The sequence below is a fragment of the Cupressus sempervirens genome, chromosome 6 (assembly GCF_028749045.1).
Source record: "Cupressus sempervirens isolate cs-2001-9-10 chromosome 6, ASM2874904v1, whole genome shotgun sequence".
Taxonomy (NCBI): domain Eukaryota; kingdom Viridiplantae; phylum Streptophyta; class Pinopsida; order Cupressales; family Cupressaceae; genus Cupressus; species Cupressus sempervirens.
Genome location: NC_143123.1, coordinates 252,323,422 through 252,349,292, shown reverse-complemented (window position 1 = coordinate 252,349,292; position 25,871 = coordinate 252,323,422). Strand labels below are relative to the sequence as shown.

The 25,871-nt window shown below is 36.3% G+C and overlaps 1 pseudogene; it reads right to left on the bottom strand.

Moving 5' to 3' along the window:
* Positions 1-1,390: 1,390 nt before the first annotated feature.
* LOC149552197 (putative beta-1,3-galactosyltransferase 8) lies at positions 1,391-25,871 on the bottom strand (annotated as a pseudogene).

Genomic DNA, 25,871 nt, shown 5'->3' with positions numbered 1-25,871 from the left:
ATCAACTGGAATTGTAGACCCCAAACTAAGAAAAGGACATAGTTCCTTCATTAACCTCTTGGATTCCTAGTAGCCCAAGGAATTAAGACTTAGGTCTACAGCTTGTACACTTAGCATGAAAAGAAAAGACTAACAAAAAGATTACTTCCTATTTCTGATGTATTATCAGATCCCAAAGTGGAGAGATCCCATTAGCAAACAAATTGTCAAAATCCGTGGGGACAACACTTAGACAAAAGGGCTAATTAGGCCACATTTACAAAAGAGGTACCATTTAAACACGTGCTAAAAACATGAGACCAATTGGAGATATTGAGGAATGATCCAAATATGTTGATTACCAAGCTACAAACCACAATATGGAGTTTTGAGGCCTTAAAATGCTGGGACAACAAGTTTTTGTATTGATGAAACAATATGTGCATTGTTCAATTCACTTGCTTCATATGTTCTTTACTCTTTTCTATCCCTGCCTATATAATTCAAACTTCTACTACATGCAAAATACTTTCTAACACTTCCAACTTGTTAAATTGGCTATCCCTTAGCAATTCCATGCTAGGGATCCTTCCCTAAGCTAGAGACTTATCACTTAAGTTGCTCATTTCCCTATGGTAAGGTATGCCTTGACTTTTAGGCCAATTAGTGACTCTTCCAAATACATTGTGACTTCCTACACCCTAGCTATCACACCTAGGTCTAATGACCCTTATTGATGTAGAGCACACAACCTACTTTTGCCACTTGGTTCTTAAACCTCTAAGGGTATCCAAACCCACTTCAGGATGATGTCTTGGTTACCAGTCTTTTCCAAATGATGACCTTTACTTATCCAAGTGGACTCCACTCTCCAAAGGTCCTTCCCTTTTCCTAGGGCTCTTGGAAAACTTGGATCAAAATATGGCTTTAGGGACACTTGCCCTCAACTAGGCCAATTAAGGAAAAACAAGTAAAAAGGTTTCAAGACTTCAAACTTAGACTTGATTCAGCATTTCTAGGACTAAACCACTAGGATTCATGCACTTTCAAGGCCCCAACACCTTCAAAGGATCAATATCCTTAACTTAAGCCTAGAAATCCTAGTAGGTCAAAATTTAGTTTTCCTTGGCAAACTTCCAAACTTTCCAAAGGACAAGTCCAACTTATCACCTTTTCAAATTCCTTTTACCTAGTTCTTGAAGACTCAATGAATTCTCAATTATCTTTGGATTAAAATATTACACAAATTAAAAAAATGTTAGCTTTTTAAGATAGATATCAACTTTAAAGAACATATAAAATGGCACTAGCATTTTATGTAGAATTACCCATCTCAAATAAAAACAACAAATAAGTTCTACCCAAAAAACAAATATATGAGCTATCTAAACAAATTATAACATAAAATATACTATTTAGATGAAACCATGAATGATGATAATGTACCTAGATTGGCATGCACGTCATCATCAACTTTAACAAAGAAATCAACATCTCATTTAGCAAGTGTTGTAGAGAAGTAGATCTTGGTCTTTGTTGAGAGTTGATGGTAGCCTTCAACATGTTCAAGTCTAAGGAAGTCATTATGCTCTGCATGTTCTTCTTCAATTGCACGATCCAAAATGTCACTTGGTGTAGCACTATGCCCAATCACAAACCTTTTCACTATTCCCTTCTCCTCCTCCAACTTCTTCAACTTTTCCCCTGCCATTCTCATTTCCCATTTCCCATTTTATTTGTAGGCTTCAAACAAGACATAGTAATATTCAAATTTAAAAACTTACAATTGTTACAAGTGTTTTAATTGAGTATAGTTGTTAACCTTGTGGCATCCAAGTGTGTCAGACAGAATCGCGTCATTTTCTATTGCTAAAAGCAATGTTGATTCCCACCATAACAAATGCTTTTTTGGTGGAAGATTTATTTGCTTTCTCCACTCCATTCATCTTCATTCCACTCGTACCTCTTGCTGCTCCTAATTCCATTTCTAGTGAATACATTGTTTTGTCTAATGACCTGCATCACTCATGCCCCTTTATATTCTTCAAATGAATCTTAAAACTATCCATTACAATACCACTTATCCCAATAGATTCAACTAATTTAAACTTCTCATACATTTATATATATCTTAGATGATAACACATCAAAATTCAATCTAGCATTATAAGATGGGTTTTATAAGTTTATAATTTGAAAATAAATTTGTTTTGGAGTTTATCTAAAATAATTACAGATGACAAAACAAATAAAAGATAAAAGCATGTTAGTCATAATATCATTATTGGTAACAGTGTTCCAAATGTAAAGAATTATTTGTTTGACCTTCTAGCAATAATCAAGCGGCTTACTGAATGGCTTGAAGAGTCTTGGAAACTTCTCCCATTATATCCTTGCTTTCACCAATTTCAAGTTTCTGGTTACATGCACACAATCATGACTTTACATCACAAAGCATTCACATTCTAACAATTTTCATGTTCTTTCACTACATTTTGATCTAAATAACAAATTTTAAACTTTCACTTATTCAAATGACTAATCTAAAAATGGGTCCTATTAAAGAATCTAATATAAATTCAAATAATGTATTTAGATTCTGAACAAATCAAAACATAAAATATGTGATTTAAACTTATCTCATCACTTACACATAATAACAATACCCACCTTGTCATATGGACAGTCTTGGGGGAGAGGTAACATTGTATTTGGATCCAATTGATCACTATTTCTCTCTCTCCCTCTCTCCCTATTCAATCTAATGAACCAACTGGATCTACTCTATATTTTAATGTCTCAAGTATTGCCTCCTCATTAGACTCATGAACTTTTCAAAGAATCTTATTATGTGGTTTTCCAACATATTTTATCAAGTCTACATTTGATGTGACAACAAGGTTCGAATAATGAATAATATTCCTCTCTATTTGCCAATCCTTGAATAACCACAAGTTAGGGTTCTTCATAGAATATCGTCTAAGACATGTGCCAGTTACAACCACCACACTGATATGGTACTCTAAACCTTCACCATCTATAACTGAGTGATCCAATTTTTGTTTGGTTTGGACACAATGATGCAGATAATAATATGTCCCTTCTTCATTGTCTTCAGGTGCAATAACAACAAAAACATGGCTTGCAGTGACAAATGTACAAAATGTGGTCATTAATTCAGAAAATACTTAGGTAAAAGTTATAAAGTTACATACTGAAATTACAAAGATATATAAATATATATATTACCGGGTTGCACTTGATTAGACAAGCGGTCAAAGTCAATAGACGAATCCATCTCTACCATTTCCATTGCTTATGGGGGATGATAGGTGTCAATTGGGTCCAAAATTTGTATATCCCATTTGTCCACCCATTCAGTTGACTCGCAGTCATCCCAATTTTCCTTTGTACATGTTGGACAATAGCATGCCATTTTTCGTGTGTGGATACTCCATGAACCTGCATCAAAGCTTCTAAAAAAGTGCATCTCACTTGATCTTGTTAGTGTGCAACAATCATCATATGGTGCAATGTTAGTATTATCTATCAACCAAAAAAATCTACGAACTGTAGACTCACCTTCCTTAGCTAGACGCATTGTAGTGTTACACCACTAGACAATAGATTTTGCATCTATCAATATTGTTGCATCTTCTCACTTTAGTTCTTCACGAGCTAAGGCTCTTTTGATGCATGCACTTGCACTATCGTGCTCTCCCTTTCCATGACTAGCCTCTGTAAGATTCCACATATATTGAATTCTACTCAACCTTTCCATCTTACTCAACTAATAGAACATTCATGCATTCTTGAATTGAGATGCGCACTTGTTTGACCAAATGATGTGCTGATGATATGTTATGTCCTTGTTAGCCAAATCTCCATAAAATAGTTTAAAACAACTATGTACAAACTCTGTAGAATGTGATCAATCATCTCTAATGTAAAAATGGTACTCCCTCAAAATCTTCCTGTCATCTTCTGTACTTGTAGGTGAATGCATGAATGTTATGTGAACAAATATGAAAACCTGTTGAGAAGTATAATACTTTGCTTGCACCTTATTTTGTGGTTGTAGTGTGTAGTTCTCTGCAAAGTCTACAACCGAAACAATGGTATCTAGTAAAAATGTATCCTTGCACAACTTGAATTGCAAATCCAGCCATTGAGCTCTATGTATATGCCTTGCATACTTGTAAATAATCTTTTCATGAATTCATACACTGGAATCTTTTCAATGACTAAATCACATCTTTTACCCTGTTTCTCATCTTTTAGAGCATGTCACTGTCTTAAATTTTTTGTAATCTACTATTTCGTTTCCAATTGCATATGTACTATCCATATGTTCACAAGTTGATAGAAGTAGCAAATAATCAAAAAATAAGCATGTACCATAAAAGCATAATGTCTTATAAAATTGTTGGTCATCCCCTATTTCACACAAAATGTTGGATATGAATTCCCTTGAAGATTTTGGTGGCTCATTCATTTCACAATCTCACAAAATGAAACTTAGAATGCAAAAACACACATATATGCCTAAAATTATCAAAATGGTTAGAAAATTCGATATGTATCCTACAACAAGAAGTTGTGTGTGTGTGATTTACCTTCACATAAAAAGGTTTACCCATCTCAAAAAATCTGACTTACTCAAATTTGAGGATATATACCAATAAATTTTGCAAAAAATTGTGTTTGAGTTGAGTCCAAAAAATGTTTCGCATGTGAGTCATGATTTTGGCTACCAATCCTCCTTCTTACAACATATCTTTGATTAGGGGAAACATGTGTATTATTTTTCAAAAAATCTTCAATCAATGATTTCAAAGCTTCACTAATTTCTTTATTCTTTCATGGTAGTCTACCGCTAAATGTCCATAACTCATTTTTTGTTGGATATTCCAATCTCTCATGCCTTAACATGGCTCTCCTTAGAGTACTTCTACCAATTTTCAATGTTTTGCATGTCTTTCTCATGAATCAAGCTTTCTTCATTTGGGTACTTACTATTGTCGATGTAAGTACTTGTCTTGTGATATTATTATCTTTGGTGTGTGATTTAGAACCCACTTTTTCATAAGAACTCATTAAATTCTTTATAATATTTTTTTCATTTGAATTGTCTATCGTTCTTAGCGCAAGAACCTTCATAATAGGCCTAAATTTCCAAATTCCTCATCATTTCAACAAATAATTGGCATTGACCTATAATATGTAATTCTTCAAAGAATAATCTCCACATATGATTAACTTTTCTTTGGCAAGTAAAACTTTATTTGGCTTTGTTGCAGGTTAAACTGGGATTGGATCCTATTCTGTGAGGTTCCAACTGTAGATGCATGCCTCCTCTACTTACGCCACTAGCAAATCCGCTCACTATGGCTATTATTCAACTCCTACTATTCTATGGGAACTTCGAGCAAAGACCCTTTCAATAGTAGGCATGGGCCCTTATCCCTTATAAATAGTAGGGGTAGGGAAGCCTCAGTCCTTATCAATAATCTGTTTGGGGCCAGCCGATGAGTTGGGAAAAAACTATAGGCGTGCCCGACCCGAGTGGAATCTGTCATAACTTGCCGTCCGTTTGCTCTATGTTCAATAAACGCCATCGATATTCACTGCTGTAGATTAGATGCCCCGGATCTTCTGTTCCGAGGCAATATAACCCCCCACCCTTAATGAATCTACCCCCTCCCCCTCCCCCTCCCCCTATATAGAAATTGAAATTGAAATTGTAGATTAGGTTAGTTGAGGTTTCTAGTTACTATAGTTTAGTTCCGGAGATAGAATGAATGTGCGTACACTTGCTAATCTTGTTAGGCATTGATTTCAAAATATTAGTATCAATATCAATCAAATATTTTGGTCTTCTAAAATGAATTCTAGGTGTTATAATCTCTTCCATTCCCTCAACATTTTGTACATCAACATAAGGTTGAGTGTTTTGCGTACCTTGAACTAAAGATGATGTGCCTTGGCAATAAGATGCATAAGATGGAATATCACCTACTTGATATGTTGATGTTGTGCCTTCAACATGACATGATGGAGTATGTACATCATCGGATCTACAAATTAGCATCTTTTCAACATGAGAGGATGATATGACTTCAACATTGGAAGATAGTGTAGCTTCAAAATTCAATTGTCTTCTTGAGCATAATAATCTCATTCATTCTTTTGTCTTTCCAATTCTTCCTCTTTGTTTTTTTGTATCGATGGTTCTTGATCCTCTTTGAAAGTCAATTCTTCATTATTGCTTTGCAATTTTCTTTGTTCACATAGTAGTTTCATTTTATCTCTTTTAATTGCCAAATTTGCCTCCCTCTCTTCTTTTGTTTGAGTTTTTGGTTTCTTCCTTGGCATGATGATGATTTCTATATGTCAAATTATCCAAACATCTAAATTACTTACAATTTGTAAATTGCAAATCATTCAAATACATATAAAAATTACAATTATTTCAATAAATACACAATATATCACACAACTTGCCAAATTTCTAACCATTTCCAAATAACAATTCATTCAAACATACAAATTTCAATGAATTCATTATATATTAAACAACATGTTAAATTATAATCAAATTTGTCTCTGTATATCAACAAACAATATTTAAAAAGGACTGCACTAACCTTTTCTATAGAAAGAATATTCAAAAAGCCTTCAAATAGCGTATCTAGTGATTGAATTTGGTGTTTGCTAGCTTCAAAAAGTCTTCAAATAATGTTTGCTAACTTCCAACAGCTTAAAACTCATGTTTTCTATTGAAGCAACAGAATGCACAACAGACAAAAAGCAGAATATGGATCAAAAGGGACCCAAACTTGCTTTATGACCATTTTTTGTTGATTTCACATAGTGCGTACACACTATAAAACGTGTATGCACTATAGTGCATATGCACTATGTGAAAATAAATATCTCCCTATCCCACCATCCCCCATCCCCTACTCTCTCTCTCTCTCTCTCTCTCTCCCTACTTTCTCTCTCCTCTCCCATCCCCTACTCTCTCTCACTCTCTCTCTACTCTCCCATCCCCTACCCTCTCTCTCACTCTCCCTCTCCTACTCCCTCTCCCATCACCTACTCTCTCTCACTCACTCTCTCCCATCCCCTACTCTCTCACTCTCTATCCTCTCCTATCCCCTACTCTCTCTCTCTCTCCCCTCTCCCATCCTCTACTCCCTCTCTCTCTCGCTCTCTCCTCTCCCATCCCCTACTCTCTCTTGCTCTCCCTCTCCCACTACTTACTCTCTCTCACCCTCTCTCCTCTCCCATCCCCTACTCTCTTTATCTCACACACTCCCATCCCCCCCCCCCTCTCTCTCTCCCCTCTCCCATCCCCTACTCTCTCTCTCTCACTCTCCCTCTCCCACTACCTACTCTCTCTCTCCCATCCCCTACTCTCTCTCACCTTCTCTCCTCTCCCATCCCCTACTCTCTCTCTCTCACTCTCATCCCCCTCCTCTCTCTCTCCCCCTCTCCCACTGCCTACTCTCTCTCCCATCCCCTACTCTCTATCGCTCTCCCTCTCCCACTACCTACTCTCTCTCTTGCATCCCCTACTCTGTCTCTCTCTCTCTCCTCTCTCATCCCCTACTCTCTCTCTCCTCTCCCATCCCCTACTCTCTCTCTCTCTCTCTCTCTCTCTCTCTCTCTCATCCTCCACTCCCTCTCTTTCACAGACACACACTCCCATCCCCCCTCTCTCTCTAGATCTCTCACACACCCTCCCATTGCCCTCTCTCTCTCCCTCTCCCACTCCCTCTCCCACCACCTACTCTCTCTCTGACTCTCTCTCCCTCTCTACTCTCTCTCTCTACTCTCTCTCTCTCCTATCCCCTACTCTCTCTCTCTGTGCCACCCCTATTCTCTCTCACTCTCTCTCATGCCCTACTCTCTCTCTCTTACACACTCCCATCCCCCCTCTCTCCCCCTCTCCCACCCCCTACTCTCTCTCCTCTCCCATCCCCTACTCTCTCTCTCTTTCACACACACTCCCATCCCCCCCTCTCTCCCCCCTCTCCCATACCCTACTTTCTCTCTCACACACACGCACTCTCATCCTCCTCTCTCTCTTACTCTCCCATTGCCTACTCTCTCTCTCTCTCTCTCTCTCTCTCTCTCTCTCTCTCATTGCCTACTCTCTCTCTCTCTCTCTCTCTCTCTCTCTCTCTCTCTCTCTCTCTCTCTCTCTCTCCCCCATCCTATACTCTCAATCTCTCTCTCCCATCTCGTACTCTCTCTCTACCACCCCTACTCTCTCCCATCCCCTACTCTCTCTCCCCTCTCCCATCCCCTACTTTCTCTCTCTGCCACCCCTACTCTCTCTCACACTCTCACACTCTCTCCCATGCCCTACTCTCTCACACACACACTCCCATCCTCCTCCTCTCTCTCTCTCTCTCTCTCTCTCTCTCTCTCTCTCTCTCTCTCTCGCTCCCTCTCCCACTACCTACTCTCTGTCTCTCTGCCATCCCCTACTCTCTCTCTCTCTCTCTCTCTCTCTCTCTCTCTCTCTCTCTCTCTGCCACCTCTACTCTCTCTACCACCCCTACTCTCTCTCACTTCCTCTCTCTCCCATCCCCTACTCTCTCTCTGTCTCTCTTGCTCTCTCGCTCTGCCTATCTTCTTCCCTCTTTATGCACGATTTAGGTCTCAATAGTGTGTGTGCACTAAAGCGCACACATGCTATTGAGACTCAAATTTAAAAAGCTCTAAATAGCACGCGTGCACTATTCAAACCTTTGCATTCTACCAAGCCTAAGGCTTAGTTTTTCCTTGAGGATCCAACCCAAAGGTTTGTAGTCTGTAAACTAGTCTGAGACATGTTTTGCTGCAAACATACAAAAAATGATTGATTTTTCTTGTGTGCTCTCCTTCAAGATTCCTCGTGGTTGAGCATCAATAAGATCAGGTTACATGACATTGTAGGTCTCTGTGTTAGCTATATAACCATATAATTTATTTTTTATTTGAACTATTTCAAGCCTTTCATCTATAATTTCTTTTGAATGTATGTCCATTTTTTGTCAAAAACCAACATGTACTAATTGAGTTGTAGATTTTAGCTTGTTCATCAAATTTTGCAACAACTTAGTTTTTTAGAAACTAGACTCCATTCTACACACTTTGAAAAAAAGAAGTTTTGATTTTAGATTAGTTTTCAATCATTTCTAGGGGGAGCACACAGATATTTCACGTTTTTGGGATGTGTCTAGTTAAAAAATTCATTAAAAAATAAAAATACACATTATAAAATTACCTAAAAAATCTGAGATAAACTACATAGTGTTAAGTAACTTTTGACCGGAGCGATTAAAGAATTTCAAAAAAAAAGTTAAAATTTTAGGGGGGCCACACTTTGTACTGTGTCATGTTTTTTTGGAATAAACAGTACCACTTTCTGTGGTCCCCTTTTTTGAGGACCTAAAACTAAACCATTTTGAAAAAAAAATAGTAGTTTAGAAACTAGATTCAAAGAACTACTAGTTTTGTTTTTGTCATATCTTAAAATTTTGAGCATAACTATCTTCAAATTTTTGTTGAAGTTCAGAAATTGTTGATTTCAAAAAAAAGGTGTCCACTTATACCCCCCTTTTGGCACCACAACTTGGTGCACTTACCCATATAGCGAGAGAGAGGGCGGGGGGTATCTAGAGATAAGAGATGGAGAGAGAGTAGTGATTATAGAAAATCTCTAGAAAGAGTGGGAAGGGATGGGAGGAGTGAGAATTTTTTTTTAAAATATACTAATATGTGTCATATTAGCACTAATCATGAGCATTTAAATAGGACTATCCCACATAAAAAATTAACCTAATAGTTACCATAACACTAACTTAAAGTGTAATAATAACACTAATGTCAATTGTGATAGATAGAGTAGTAAACCCAAAAACAACCTTAACCACAATAATAATAGAAACCCTAACTCTAACTCTAATCCTAACTCTAACTCTAACTCTAATTGTAACCCTAAGCCTAATGCTAACCCTAACCCTAACCCCAACCCTAACCCTAACTCTAACTCTAACTCTAACTATACCCCTAACTCTAACTCTAATTCTACCCCTAACCCTATATATAACCCTAACTCTAGTCCTAATTCTAATGCTAACCTTGATTCTAAGACTAACCCTAACTATAACTCTAACCCTAATCCTAACTCTAACTCTAACTTGAACTCGAACCTTAGCTCTAACTGTAACTCAAATTCTAACCCTAACCCTAACACTAATTCTAACCCTTACTCTAACCCTAATTCTAACTCTAACCTTAAAACTTTAACCCTAACCATAATTCTCACCCTAACTCTATCTCTATCTCTAACTCTAACTCTAACACTAACGCTAACCCTAAATATAACATTGAACCTAACTCTAACTCTAACTCTAATTGTAACCCTAACCCTAACCTTATATATAACCCTAACTCTAACTCTAACTCTAACTCTAAGTGTAACTCTAACTCAACACTAGCTCTAACTCTAACTTGAACCCTAACTCTAAATCTACTTATAACCCTAACCCTAATGCTAACCCAAAATTTATCTATAGCCCTAGCTCTAACCCTAACCCTTATTCTAACCCTAACTTTAACCTTGACTCTAATTCCAACTCTTGGCCTAACTCTAATTTTAACCCTAACTCTAGCTCTAATTCTATCTCAAATCCTAACTCGAACCCAAATTCTAACCCTAACTCACTCTAACTCTTATCCTACCTAACTCTAATCCCAACTCTATCTCTAATTATAACCCTATCCCTAACCCTAACCCTAACCCTGGCCCTAACCTTGACCTTGACTCTAAGTCTAACCTTAACCCTTACCCTTGTAATCACCTAAAAATGTCCATCTAGACTATTAGCCCCCTTCTCAGCATTTTGGCTAAATTAATTTAATCATTTATCTAGACCAAATTGCTAATAATCAATTTATTTGATTATTACCTATAGTTTGACTATGCTATCCTAAGTTTATTATTTGATTAAAAGAACATGTCCCCTTTTAATTAAATAAAAGACCCCATTCTTCTAACCCACTTCAAGTGCACACATAAAGTCCTTTTTCTATTTTACAATTAAAAGAAAAGCTTGTGAGACTTTTTGTCTTATGTGACAAGTCAACTTATATTCTATTGGTTGACTTGTGTGTGCACATGGATCACTCCTATTTTCAAATTCAACCGTTGATCATCCACCATCTTCATCTTGATCTCCACCGTTCGTACATCTTTAAAAAGGAGAGAGCTTTCCCCCTCAAAGAATCCTCATCTTTTGAACATTGTTATGCTGCAGGTTTTCTAACAGGGTTCTTTGGAGCTTTGTGGAGAACTTCTATTTCTTGTCTACATTCTCTTATACCATAGCATTTTAGCTTAGATTCATGTTGCATGTTAGTTTAGTTTCTATTTTGCAATAATCTATCTCACATAGCTTAATATTTGGATTGTAACACTCTCATCCATGCTTAGAATAGCTACACTTTTCATATTTATTCTAATTTAATCTTTAGTTGCATTGCATTCTTGAGGAACTCCTTGAGACATTTGCATTCTTGCATCTTGTCTTTGGAACCTCCCATTGCATGGTTTACTAGCAAGAAGAGTATCTCTAAAGCTCATCTGAGAGCTTTCTTATTCTTGAAATATACTGTCTTGCACTCCATGGATAGGGAGCTCTAAGCCGACATTCGAACATTCCAAACTTATAGAATCATTTGGATAGAAGGGTTTAGAGTGGGACACTTTCGAGTGTACATTTTTTGCGCCCACCGTGGGGCTTGAATCAAGTTTTTAGCTCCATTTTCTTTTATTTTTCATCTCTGATTTTTTACAGCAGCATATTGGATCTAATCAAATGCTTTTATAGAATTATCACTTTGGTTTTAAGGCCAAACCATAAGTAGATTGGTTTGAAGGCCAAAAACTTAGTTGGTTTAAAGATTTGATCATATCTTTTAAACCGCTTGGAGTTTGGTTCTGAAATTTTTTTTGCAAGTTTAGTATGTGCTCAAAATGTCTCAGTCCGATTTTCAAAGCATTTTGACGTGACTTTCGAGAGTTATGAGTTTTTCTTTTTTTTTCATAAAAAGTCGTTTCTGATCGCAAATAAGCGCATTTTTTGGAAAAACTTACATTTCCAAAAAGAGTTTTCAATTCTAATGGGGGTTCTTTCTTTGTGTTTTGAATTTTGAAGTCGTATTAAGGATCAAAAACTCGATTTAATAAATTTGGCCTATTTTGACAAAATACATCTCTAGAGCGCAAATGAAGAGATTTTTTAAAATTTCTTGCATTTTTGGAAAGCGCTCTGATTTTTAATAGGGGTTTCTTCTTTTCATTTTTATTTTTGGATATGAAATCATAGCAAACAAGTCCAATCTTGTTGACTAGGTCAAAATCAAAGAGTAAAAATGAGAGCATTTGCGATTAACTTGCACTTTCTTTGCATGCACTTGGTTGGAAGATAAATTGGATTTTTGAGGCAACTAACCACTTTTTATTGCAGATTTTTATGTTATTTCACACTAAATTTTGGTGCTAACAAGTTGTGATTGCAGGTTGCCATCCTTGTGAAAAAAATTGAAACATTGCATAAAAATAACGCATGTCAAAGCTTCAAATGCACAAGGGCTACTAACGATTGTTTGCAGGGCTGCCCAAAGCATAAAAACCCAAAACTTGCTTGATTTTTGTTTCCATGTGTGGCATTAAATAATTGTTCATTTTTTATAGGCACGTAAAACTTTTGATTGGAGTCTTTTGGTAATAGGAGAGTATGCTCTTCACCCTTGTGGTGAATCAGAAATCTTGACTTGCCATTTGGTTTCAAAAGCAAGGGGTAACTGAATCTTCCTGGTGTGTTTGGGAGAAAATGATTGGAATAGGAGAGTATGCTCTTCACCCTTGTGGTGAATTAGAAATCTTGACTTCCAAAAGTTGATCCACTCTTTGTGTAGTTTAGAATCCTTTAGAGGGCCTGCTCTCGGACAACCTGAGAGGAACGACCCAAGTGGGGACAAGCAGATTACCCGGCTCTTCCAACCCACTATAAACTCAAGGCTACCAAGGACACAAAACTTTGGTAGAAGTAGTGTTTATCTTCGCCTAGTGTGATTGCTTATGGGATTTCAACCATAGGGAGATCACTAGGCAAGAATGCTTAAGGTACTCTTGTGATCGCGAGATCAGTTACTCATCACAAAGTGAGGTGTCCCGTAATTGGGAGCAAGAGGAACACTATGAACGGAAGCCCTATCTAAACACCCTAAGTTAGTAACTACCTTTTTTAGCCGCTCAACTTCTTGGTGCAAGGATCGATCCTAGTGGACTACCCAGATCACCCAGAGATTTTACACTCACCATCTGTGTTCCCTTGGTTATGCTTATGGCATTTTCATGACAAAGCCAATATCTCTTGTGAGAAACCACTTGGTGTGAGGCAAAGGAGCATCAAGTGTGGGCCAAGTTGTTGAGTAATGAACCATGAGTTCTAGGTAGATATTGCTTGATGTGTTCTCGAATGTGGTATACTTGTAAAAATCTTTTGAACATACACATGACGATAATTCTACGGATTTCTTTTAAGACCTCACATATGCTTGTATCATGCAAGGTTGCTTTGTCCCTTGCTTGATTGTTTGAAGACTACTCCATGTGTCACTATCTTGCTTGGAAAGAAATTGCTTTTGAACATCAAACTTGCTATGCTATCAACTATTGTCAAACTTTGTCAACCAAGTCAAAAGATCAAGTGCAAACATTTTCTTGTGTTGCTTGCTAAGAGGAGTCTCATCATTTGAATTTTCTTTTATATGTCTCTCTAGTGCTTGAACATGCTTAAAGTGGCTCTTTGGTCTTGGTGCTCTTGGTCTTTCTATCTTCATGGTCTATGTCCACTTGCTAGTTATCTTTTTGCTAAAATGGTTGCCTTGATTTCTTGACTACACGCTTGGGTAGGAGAGTTGTTCACTTGTCACCTTGCTTGCTCTATTTATTTGGCTATTTGGGCATCTTGCCTAGCTATTGACTTGAGTCATTCATGTCATAAGTTTCTTGGACATATTGTTTGACAAGTCGCTTTAATCTCTCTCTACTATCTTGGCAAGTGAACACTCTACCTCCTATAGTTTCAACATCAAGTTATTTTCTAGACTATTTTATGCTTGGCTTTGCATCTAAAACTATGGAATTCAAAGCTTCTACTACCAAACCTCAACCAAATCTAGATGATCATGATATCCTCCATGTCACTAAAGAGTTTCAAGATCTATATGTGCAATACAAAGAACTAGAAGAGACAAATGATCTTTCTTACCTTCATTTCTCTAAGCGCATGACAAAAATGAAGTCTAAACTTGAGAAAAGGTTAGAGGAAAAGATTGCATCATTACATGAATCTTACTTAAGGTCTTTACATGCATGTGAGTCACCTTCTTTGAGGTCATCCTCTTCTTCTAGGTCTACATGCTCTACTTCAAGACATCAAATGTCTTCATCTTCTAGACCTAAAGACCTCTTTAGAGAACAAGCAAGTGATACCTCCTTTGAGCCTATGCTAAAATTTCATGATGGACCTATCTTTGACCAAGATAATGATGAAGACATGGATGTATACCATTCACTTGAGAAACAACAAGATCCTAGAAATATTTTTGAGAGGACTTTTGCTCCCTTGGAAGATTCTTATGATGACACTTTGCAAAAACTTCTTGGCAATAAGATCATCATGTTACCTAAGTCTAGCTCATATGGAAACCCATTCTTGGATATCTATTGTGCTTATCATAAACATAATGAGCATAGTACTTCAGATTGCATTGAGCTAAAACATAAAATCCAAGATCTTATTGATAATGGAATTATTGGAACCTCTAGTGATTCATGTGTTGAGGATACTTCTCTTGAGCAAGATTACATTAATGAACCTATGTCTAGTAGTGGCTCCATTACATCTTCCACTTCTTCCAACACTCACGCATCTCCCAACACTTCAAATCTTTCAAACATGCCTCCATCAAATAAAGAACCTAATGCTTTCCACATAGACTACGTGTATCCTCAAGGGCTATCTCTAAAAGAAACTCATGCTAACCTTCACTTGGCTGCAAACTTTTTCCATGCTACTAATCCTAAACATCCTCAACCTTTTTGCACTACTATGCCTAATCCAAGCACTACTCCATTCATTCTTCATTCTCCCTTGTCCTTAGAAGTGGCTCCATGTAAAGAGAACTCTCAAAATGAAAAAGCTATAAACGTCAAGAAAGATCAAGATCAAGCACCCTTTCATCTCTTTCAAGATTTTTCCCCTCCATATCCTATATCTTGTCCACCCCCCAAGTATGATGAAGATACCACTTCAATTATCTCCCTTGAGCTTACTGAAAATTATGAGAAAAGTTCTCTTCATATGCTATCCAAAGCTACTTGTCAAGATCAAAGTGTCCCCTCATGTTCTACTTCTCCATATTCACTTAAAAATTGTGCTCAAGCTTCAAGTGCTCCTATTAAAAATGGTGTTCCTATCAAAGGTACTCATGAGTCTATTGATGGCTTTGACCACGTTGCTCACTCTAAAGACATTGATATCCCTGTTCACTATCCATTTGCATCTCCTAAGTCTATCCTTGGTCCTTATCCATCAAAGCTAAAGCCTTCAAACCTTCCATCTATATTGGGACCTTATGTTCCTTCATCTCCTACACTTTCCACTCCTAGCTCTCCCATCATACCTCAAGATCAACAAAGACACTCATCCTTGATGACTTTTCACCCATCTATCCATCTAAACCAGTCATATCATCCTTATTCATCCACAAATCCCAAGTCCTTTGGAAGTGAGAATAAACATAAGAATCCATTAAAAAATAAAGATCACTATGTCCCATCTAATCGACATGTGAATGCTAAGAAGGAGAAAGAACAAAAGAGACTGCAAAGGTCCAGTATTAAAAAAGCTAAATCAAAGAAAATATGGGTTCCTAAACCCATTATTGAAGAAATGTGTTTTAAAGTATCCAAAGGAAAATCTAAAGCTATATGGATTCCCAAGTCTCTTTTAAAAGGCTTGAATATTGAAAATACTTCAAAGTTGACATTCAAGCTTCCAAAGGCTTCCATTCCATCTTCTTCCAAAAATATTTCTAAAAATATTCCAAAGCCTTCCACTCCACTTTTTTCCAAATCTCTTCTACCACCTCATACATCGAAATCTCAAGCTATTTCATCCATGATTCTTCCATTGTTCCAATACCCTTCAAGGTGTGTGTCAATGTTTGATCTTCTCCAATATTTCAGCTACCCTCATGAAATCCTCTAAAGCTTACACTAACTTTCTATACATGAACTATTATCCTCCATATATTCTTCCTACTACCATTTCCCTTTCATCACCCTATCAACATCTTTGAGCATACTTGTCTATGGTCTTGGCTTATCATGGCTTATCTTTCCTATAGGAGCACTATCTAAATTCAAAAAGCTTGAGCTCTTTCTAAAAACTCAAAAAAAAAAAAAAAAATTTAAAAAAAATGTGCCTTGGTGAAAACTACTTCTTGTGGCACCTTGGATAAGTACCATGATGAAAACCTGGCAAACAGGCATCATGTGTAATTCTTCCATCATCCATCTATCCCCTCTTCTCTCTTTGATCTTGACAATGTTGAGCTATCTTTGCATATTGGCTATCTTATCCATGAGATTCTCTATTAGTGATTTCTCATTCCCTCATAGCCTCCATCTTGAGCTTTATTTTTATTGCTCTATCCCATCGCTATCCTATCTAGTCGACCCCTTGGTCTTGATCATAATAAATGAAACATGGTTCTCATAGGTCTCTTGACATGGCTACTCTTTTGGACTACACACTTCATGCTATCTCACTTGTTGGCTTCATTGCTTATCCTATGTGCTATCTTTTTTATTACTTCTATTGCTTATCCAAAACATGCTTCATATGACTATTTCACCTCTTTCCCTAGCTTGGGTACTCTTGAGGAGTCAGTCCTTGAGGATCACTTTTACTTGCTTCATACTTTTTTCTTATCCATCTTTGCTTATCCACTGGCTTGTTTCTCCATCGTGTCCTATACCTTGCTAGACATTGGAAGAAAATGATGCGATCTTGCTTGAGAACTAATAATCTCTAAAACCTTCTAAAAAATCCAAAAAATCATATATGATGCTGAAAAAATCCTAAAAATCAAAAAATGTCCTGAAAAAATGATCATCTTAGTGAAAACCTCACTTTGATGTATCACCAAAAAAAAATTTAAAAAAAAAAAAAAAAAATCTGTCAAAGTGGTGAAAACCTGGAAACAGGCGCTACTTGAAACCCTTGCACCTATGTCTATCAATCTCAATCATCCACTTCGCTACACATTTCCTAGCTTGGAATTGTTTCTTGTCCTCATCTTGGGGGCATAGCTACTTAGCCTATTGAGGTATTCTTGTGCATTAGGGTTTCTTTGACAACTCACAACATAGTGTTTCTCAACACTTCCCCACCCTTGACATCAAGTGTTTTTCAACACTTTACAGATAGTTTACCTACGGTCTTCGATGTCACGATATTTCTCACTATCAGAATCAAGTCTGGAAGAAATGGCCAAGTGACTTACACACACGCACTTTAACACTTAAACGACTGAGCTATGCTGACATTTATCTACTTTGTGTGCTGTCTATGATGATTTCTTTGCCATGTGTTCCCTCCCTAATAGTCTTTCAAGGATGTCATTGACTAGAAGACTGGGGGCATGGGGCATGTCTTATTGATTTTTGCTTGTGGGTATACTTTTTTTGTCTATAGTGTTGTAAGCATTCATGCTTGTCCTATTCAACACATTGACTTACAAATGTATCATCCTCGACTGTTTTGCAAGACCGCACTCAGGGTTTATCCTGACGCTTATGCCTTGATACAGGTGTAATCGTGCTAAATTAAACATAGGGAATCTAATCGCGTAGTTATCTTGACTTACATGTCTCTGATGCTTAGATTGGATTTCCACATACCTATCTGATATCGATCATATTCATATCCTCATAGTTATACTAGTGATGGTTGTATGATCTCACGATGTCCCTAATAAATGCTCAATGATGAAATTAAGAGTCTACATGTTATGCACTTCTTGCTGGTAAACCACTTTTCATATTAGCTTGCATTTTAGGTTCATTTTCTAGCTTAGTTTTGCATTCTTGCATATGGGGAGAGCTCTCTCTTCATCTTTTCACAGACATATCAGCTAACTCTTTTCATATATTTCTTTACTTTCTTCTTGTTAATGTCTTTTCACCTTCTTAATCTTTCGCTTCATCTCTTTTCTATCTTGTCATCACATTATATAAAGTTTTGACCTCTTAAATAATTCAACGTACTAGATTCATTTTCGGGATCGAAATCCAAATTTGAGTTCATCTTGATGGTCAAAATTGTCTTTTAAAATTCTACTTTCTTCTAAGCAGTTAGCTGACCTTTTGAGGTCTAATCTCTAAATCATCACTGGAGCATCTTCATTTCTTCATGTCTTCATCATTTCCATACTTCATATCTACTTAAATTCACTATTTCATGTCTAAAATCACCTTTCTACTCATTTTGACCTAATTTTTATGCTATATCCTTCAAGGTCAACTCTAGTCAAACTGGGGCATTTTATCAATTTGTTATAGTCATTATTGGGTTCTAATCATCTATCTATCATCTTGGACATTGCTATATCTCAATTTTCTCATGTCTAGCTAGTTTCTGCTTCCTCTTACCTCATTTCAATTCCGATCCCGAGGGGCCAGAAACACTCTATTGCTAATTGCTACAACTATCTATTTCTTAGGAGCATTTGTTTGACCTTATCACTTGCTCTCGATCTATTTGCTTTACTAGGTGTTAGAATTCTTTTCGGATCCGAACATCATCTTCCTAGTGTTCAGTACTACTGCTATTAGGCTGTGCATTCAGGACTTGCCATCTATTTCTGCATTTCATTCTTTGAAATCAAATATCTATATCTATCACCGCCTACTTGGCTTTCTATTTTCTTTGACATAATGTGTTCCCAGATCGATCACACATTAGTCAAAGAGGGGCAAATGTAATCACCTAAAAATGTCCATCTAGACTATTAGCCCCCTTCTCAGCATTTTGGCTAAATTAATTTAATCATTTATCTAGACCAAATTGCTAATAACCAATTTATTTGATTATAACCTATAGTTTGACTATGCTATCCTAAGTTTATTATTTGATTAAAAGAACATGTCCCCTTTTAATTAAATAAAAGACCCCATTCTTCTAACCCACTTCAAGTGCACACATAAAGTCCTTTTTCTATTTTACAATTAAAAGAAAAGGCTTGTGAGACTTTTTGTCTTATGTGACAAGTCAACTTATATTCTATTGGTTGACTTGTGTGTGCACATGGATCACTCCTATTTTCAAATTCAACCGTTGATCATCCACCATCTTCATCTTGATCTCCACCATCCGTACATCTTTAAAAGGGAGAGAGCTTTCCCCCTCAAAGAATCCTCATCTTTTGAACATTGTTATGCTGCAGGTTTTCTAACAGGTTTCTTTGGAGCTTTGCGGAGAACTTCTATTTCTTGTCTACATTCTCTCATACCATAGCATTTTAGCTTAGATTCATGTTGCATGTTAGTTTAGTTTCTATTTTGCAATAATTTATCTCACATAGCTTAATATTTGGATTGTAACACTCTCATCCATGCTTAGAATAGCTGCACTTTTCATATTCATTCTAATTTAATCTTTAGTTGCATTGCATTCTTGAGGAACTCCTTGAGACATTTGCATTCTTGCATCTTGTCTTTGGAACCTCCCATTGCATGGTTTACTAGCAAGAAGAGTATCTCTAAGGCTCATCTGAGAGCTTTCTTATTTTTGAAATATACTCTCTTGCACTCCATGGATAGGGAGCTCTAAGCCGGCATTCGAACATTCCAAACTCATGGAATCATTTGGATAGAAGGGTTTAGAGAGTGACACAAATCAAGTGTACAACCCTAACCCTGGCCCTTATCTCGACCTTGACTCTAAGTCTAACCCTAACTCTAACTAACTCTATATCTAAATCTAATTCTAGCCCTAACCCTTATTCTAACCCTAGCTCTAACCCTAACCCTAATTCTAACATTAATTCTCACCCTAACTCTAACTCTTAATCGAACTTTAATCCTAGCTCTAATTCTAACCCTAACCCTAACTCTGATTCTAACCCTAACCCTAACTCTAATTCTAATTCTAACTCTAACCCTATTTCTAACTCTAACTCTAACCCTAACCCTAATTCTAGCCATAACCCTAATTATATCCCTAACTCTAACCCTAATTCTAACCTTAACCCTTATTCTATCTCTATCTCTAATTCTAACCCTAACCCTAACTCTGACTCTATCTCTAACTCTAACCCTAACCCTAACCCTAACTCTAATGTTAACGCTAACCCTAACCCTAATCCTAACCCTAATTTTAATCGTAATGCTAACCCTAATTCTAATCCTAACCCTAACCATAAACTCATGACTATAACATTTTATGTAACAATATCCTTTAAAAAAAATTAAAGTTATGCAAATAAAATACCATATATAGAATTAAAATATAAAATGTTGAAGAATAATTTTATAGTAACTTTATATAACTATATTTAAAAATAAAATAACAATTCGATACTAACTTTATGAAAAACTAGAAAAATACTTATATAAATATATATTTTAAATAAAAATAGTATCATCCAAATTTCTTCAAAGTGAAAATAATTTAAAATTAAAACATTATATTGCTTGCTCCTAACCATAACCATCCAGATTTCTTAAAAAATGTCTTCTATATATAGTTTTATATATATAATATGCCAAGAGTCATCTTTCTAGGCACTTATTTTATTTTAATCCTAACCTAAAAAAAAACTATAAGATTTAAATTAAAATAGATAACTATATATAAAACTATATATAAGCTAGTTTTAATGTTAATGTACATATAATTTTCATATCATGTGATTTATTATTTTTTTAGAACACGTTTTGTTTAATTATTTACAATTAACAGCTATCAATGACAACCTTAAATTCACGTTTAACACTCCGATACTACAACCGCTGAAACCTAGCTCAAATTTTGTGGTGTTTCCCCTAGATACTATCGTCCCAAATGACCGAAACAGTGTAAAAAATTGGTAATGACAAGGATTAACAGTCATTTGTTGAGGAGTGTACAACAATCCTGGAATATCAGATAGAACTTTTTGATAAACTACGAAAAAAGAGTAAGTAGATTTTTGCAATTCATCAAATTAATTGTTATTATTTTTAGATTCAATTGTGCAACTTTTTTTTGCTATGATTCATCTTTAGGATAAATAAAAGAGAGCGTAAGGGTGATCAACAGAATGTGAACCGAAATGTTGATGCAAAAAAATTACACAATCAAATCTAGAAATAATAACAATTAAACTAAGAAATCTTATGCATTATTTAAACAATCTATATACAGAGATTTCCAAAATCTCAAAATAACTTGAGTTATATTGCAGACCCATGCTTTTCATTGGACACCCAATGACCAAAATTTGGCACCCTATGATCAGACACCATATCTAATAGTCTCTAGTGGTGCAGTCCAGTGGGTAACTCTCCTTGTAAGGACTCATCATTTGCTTTATTCCCACTGCAGCAGTTTTTACCCTCTACAGGTGTATGCCAGAAAATAATTTATCTTGACTGTTTTACTAAAATAAAACAATCTATGAATGATTAAACTGAAGTAAGGACTATAAAGCAAGTTTGGTTGTTGGCTTGTGGGGATCTACACCCCTCAAAGAGGTCTGATGATATTGCTTAGAACAGATCTAGAATTTTGTTGGGATAAAATATTTTACACCAATGATACAGAGACAATCTGTTTCCAGTTGGAGCTAGGGTATTTTACTAAGTGTTTATGTGGTCTTAATTTCTACCACTTTTAAACATCACACATTAAGTAAAAAATTAAATTTGGAAAAGGTAAGTCAACTTTGACTATTTAATACTTTTAATTTAGAAATCAAATCTTAGCGGTGTTATGTTTAAGCCATCCACCCTAGTCTCTTGTAGAGAAGCTTCGTTCTAAGATATGAATGTGGATGTGAATTTCTTATGGTTTATAAGTTTGGGATACATGTTGCCTCAATGCAGTTCAAAGTTTGGATGGGTTATGTACTAAAGATATGGAAGCGCTTGCTTATACCAAATTTGCGAATGTATAAGGGTGTGTGGTTAGTAAGCAGCTGGGGCTGTCTGTAGAGAAGAGACAGGGCAGCCTGGAGGAACCACAGCCCATAATGATTTAAGTTCTGAAGCTTTTCAATGTTAGAATGTTAGGGGAATGGAGAGCAATGTGCTATCTTTCAAAATAGCTCCACAGTTCCATAGCAGTAGTCCTAGCCACAATCCAGACTGTTTCTGAGTCTATTCCAAACACTATTTAGTGGCTGACAGCTCTCTCAATTATTGATGATGAATATGTTGAGTTGACAAACTTTTTTGATAATGAGCCTGTTGCTTTTATGGATTTCTGTTGGATTAACCGTCAACGTTCCCTTTCGAGATATGTGACATGGCTTAACTGCTTCCTGTGTTCTATAAGTCTAATGGTTGAATTGGGCATTGACCAGTCGATTCTTTGGTGCAACAGCAATGCTGGCTTGTAACAAGTGGTATCAGGGCTTAGTCAAACATTCGAATCTCCTTAGGTAATGCTGAGGAGGGATTGTTGGACTGACTGCCAACCTTCCCCTTCAAGATTAGCGATATGGTTTAACGGCTTACTGTATTCTTATAAATGTAGTGATTGTATTCGGCATTGACAGATTGATCTTTTGATGCAAGATCAACCCTAACTTGTAACAATCTCATATTAGAACTCGTTTTGTTAATGCTGCAATATAATTTTTTTACCAAACTTCAGTGGTCAATGTGAGGAGCTACCAACTATCAATCTCAGGCAACTCTGTATCATCATTGAAGATAATTTATGGGATATAGTAGACTTGTTGGGTGTCATAGGAATGGCTATTATGATGTGCGCTTGAAATTCTCAGGAACAATGAGCTACTTTCTTGTTATATCCAGTTTAGAGCTTTAGATACTACCTTCTACATCACAACAATGGCTCTACTTATGAGTCTGATGATCTATTTTGGTAATTGTTGGACCTTGAACTAAGTAAATTTCGCAGAATGATGTTTGAGAGCAATCAATATCTAGGCTATGAAACATATACATTTTTTATGTTGATTCTGTCATCAATATGGCTCTACTCATTTCTTTCTTCTCCGTAGGCGCTGCCAACATGGATTGATAGCACTTATCATTCTTTCTAGCTGTTCCAGCTTACAGCTCCGTTTCTGTCCGCTATTATCTATGAAAAATGATTTCCTTTATTTAATTGTGTTGATCAAGCTTCTAAATAACAGATGAATGCATATTTGATTTTACTTAATAAGATTGCCATTGACAACTATTCTAGAGGGAACTATAAGTCAGATAAAATTACGAAGAAGCATTCGAATAGCATAAAAGGCACATGAAAAACTAAAAAAAAAAAAAAGTTGCTGACACAACGGTGGAAAAGTATCCAGGTGCCAAAAACAAACAAACTTTTAGGTCTACTGATTCTTTACAAGGTAGTTGGTAGCCAGCCTGTGTAGTTACTAGTGGTTGAACTCAAGCATCTTAAAACAGTGATATGCTCATGCACCCATTTGGTGGATGATGCTTGCTTGTGTCCCAATTAAATAAAGAATCAAAACACTATGTCAAAAACACAATCATATAAGGTCTGAGAATGATTCTGAATAGTCTTATTCTGTGCAACTGCATTTACATTCTGAACAATATCCAGCTCTTTACTTTGGACCCTGTTGGGAACCATTATCTTTAAAGAGAATACTAGTCAACACAATCACTTAACTGCTTTTCTGGTGAATTCTTTGTTTATCTTTGGAGAATGGTATCTGTAGCCTGATTTGTTTGTTTTTGCATTGACATTCTTCCATCTATAGTCTACCTTTATGAAAGAGAGTATTTTCTCTATGCGATACTCTTCGCTGAGTATATTTACGCATATATGCATACATATCCAAATGTGGGTATCATAAACTTACCAAAGAGCATTACTGGTCAAAATAGATACATAGCTTTCATAAAGATCTCCTTGGCATAAATTTCATTTATATGTTGTTAAGGCGAAGAACATCATAGGTCCAACCTTTTTGCATTTCCATCTACTCATGAAAAAAGGTCACAAGTTTAAACCCTGCAAGGTGTAGGGTACGTATATCTTGTTTGTAGTACAGTAAGGTGCCTTCTGTACAGAGTACAAGGTAGTCTTATATTACTATAAGCCATTTGTAAATCCAAAACACAAATCACTTTATATCATAGACTTTAAAAAGATCCCAGTTCCATTTCCACTTCTCCCTCTTACAGGTTTTATAAAGTATAGATAGAACACAAGTCAAACTAAAAAATATGTCTTTCATAAGGCACCCCTTAACAAATCCCACCTCTCTCTCAACAAGATATGTACCTTTCATAAAGGTCCCCTGGTATAGCTCCCTCTTGTACCTCCCTCTGTTTGTAGCGAAGTTAAGTGCCCTCTGCACAGAGTATATGGTAGTATATGGTAGTCTCATATTACTGAAAACAATCTGTAAACTAGATGTGTGTCTTTCATAAGACCCCCTTCACATTTTCTAATTTGTTTGTTTGTGCGTTTGACATTCAGAAAAGATTTTACGTATTTCTCTCTTACCTGTGATGCTCTTTGATTAGCTTATGATAGATGTGTATATGTACATACATATCCATATTCTTGTATCATAAGACACTACAAGTCAAACTAGATGCATGCATCCATAGGGTCCTGAACAAAAACAGAGAGAATTTAACACAGCAAAAGACTCAGGAAATGAGCGCTGATATCTCAGCCTCAACCATTCTATTTATAGTTGAATGAGTAATAAATTTACAGAGCATTCTAGAGATAGATTTGGTTGTGTATTTAATGGTGGTAGTTGAGAAAAACGGCTGCACATTTTTTCCATGTGTTTCTAGAGATTTCACTGGTTTGTGCCGACCATATTGTTTGGTTGTTGTAATTAATTTATGTTGACATCCCCCCTAAATTAATTACAATAGCAATACTAAGTATTTACTATCTAAATATCTCCCCATAATCTACATATGATGGGTCCCGGCCTAAAGCCTTGTTAGGTACCCATTTACAATCTGTTATTTCCTAAATACAATGGTTGGAATTCATAAGAATCCCCCCTGAATGACAACCATGAGACAATTATGTCACTGCTCTTAAGCCCAAAAGATGTCGAAGAGATACAAACTTGGCTTCACTTAAAGCTTTGGTGAATAAATCAGCAATCTGGTCCTCTGTCTTGCAATATTGAAGATGAAACACCTGTTTTTGGAGGAGATGCCTGATATAATGATGATAAACTTCAATATGTTTGGTGCGAGCATGGAACACTGGATTCTTAGACAATGATATGGCACTTTGATTGTCACAATGAAGTAGAGAAGGCCCTACATGATGTTGCCTAAGGACTGATAAGATAGCTCGTAGCCAAGTGATGTCTTTTGCTGCTTCGTTTGCTGCAGTATATTCAGCTTCTGTAGTGGATAGAGCTATGGTAGACTGCTTTTTACTGCACCAAGAAACAGGACCTGCACCAAGATAGACAACATAACATGTAGTGGACTTACGATCATCCATGCATCCTGCCCAATCAGAATCTGAATAGCCAATAAGGGAAATATCTCCATGAAATGAGTAATAGATGCCCAT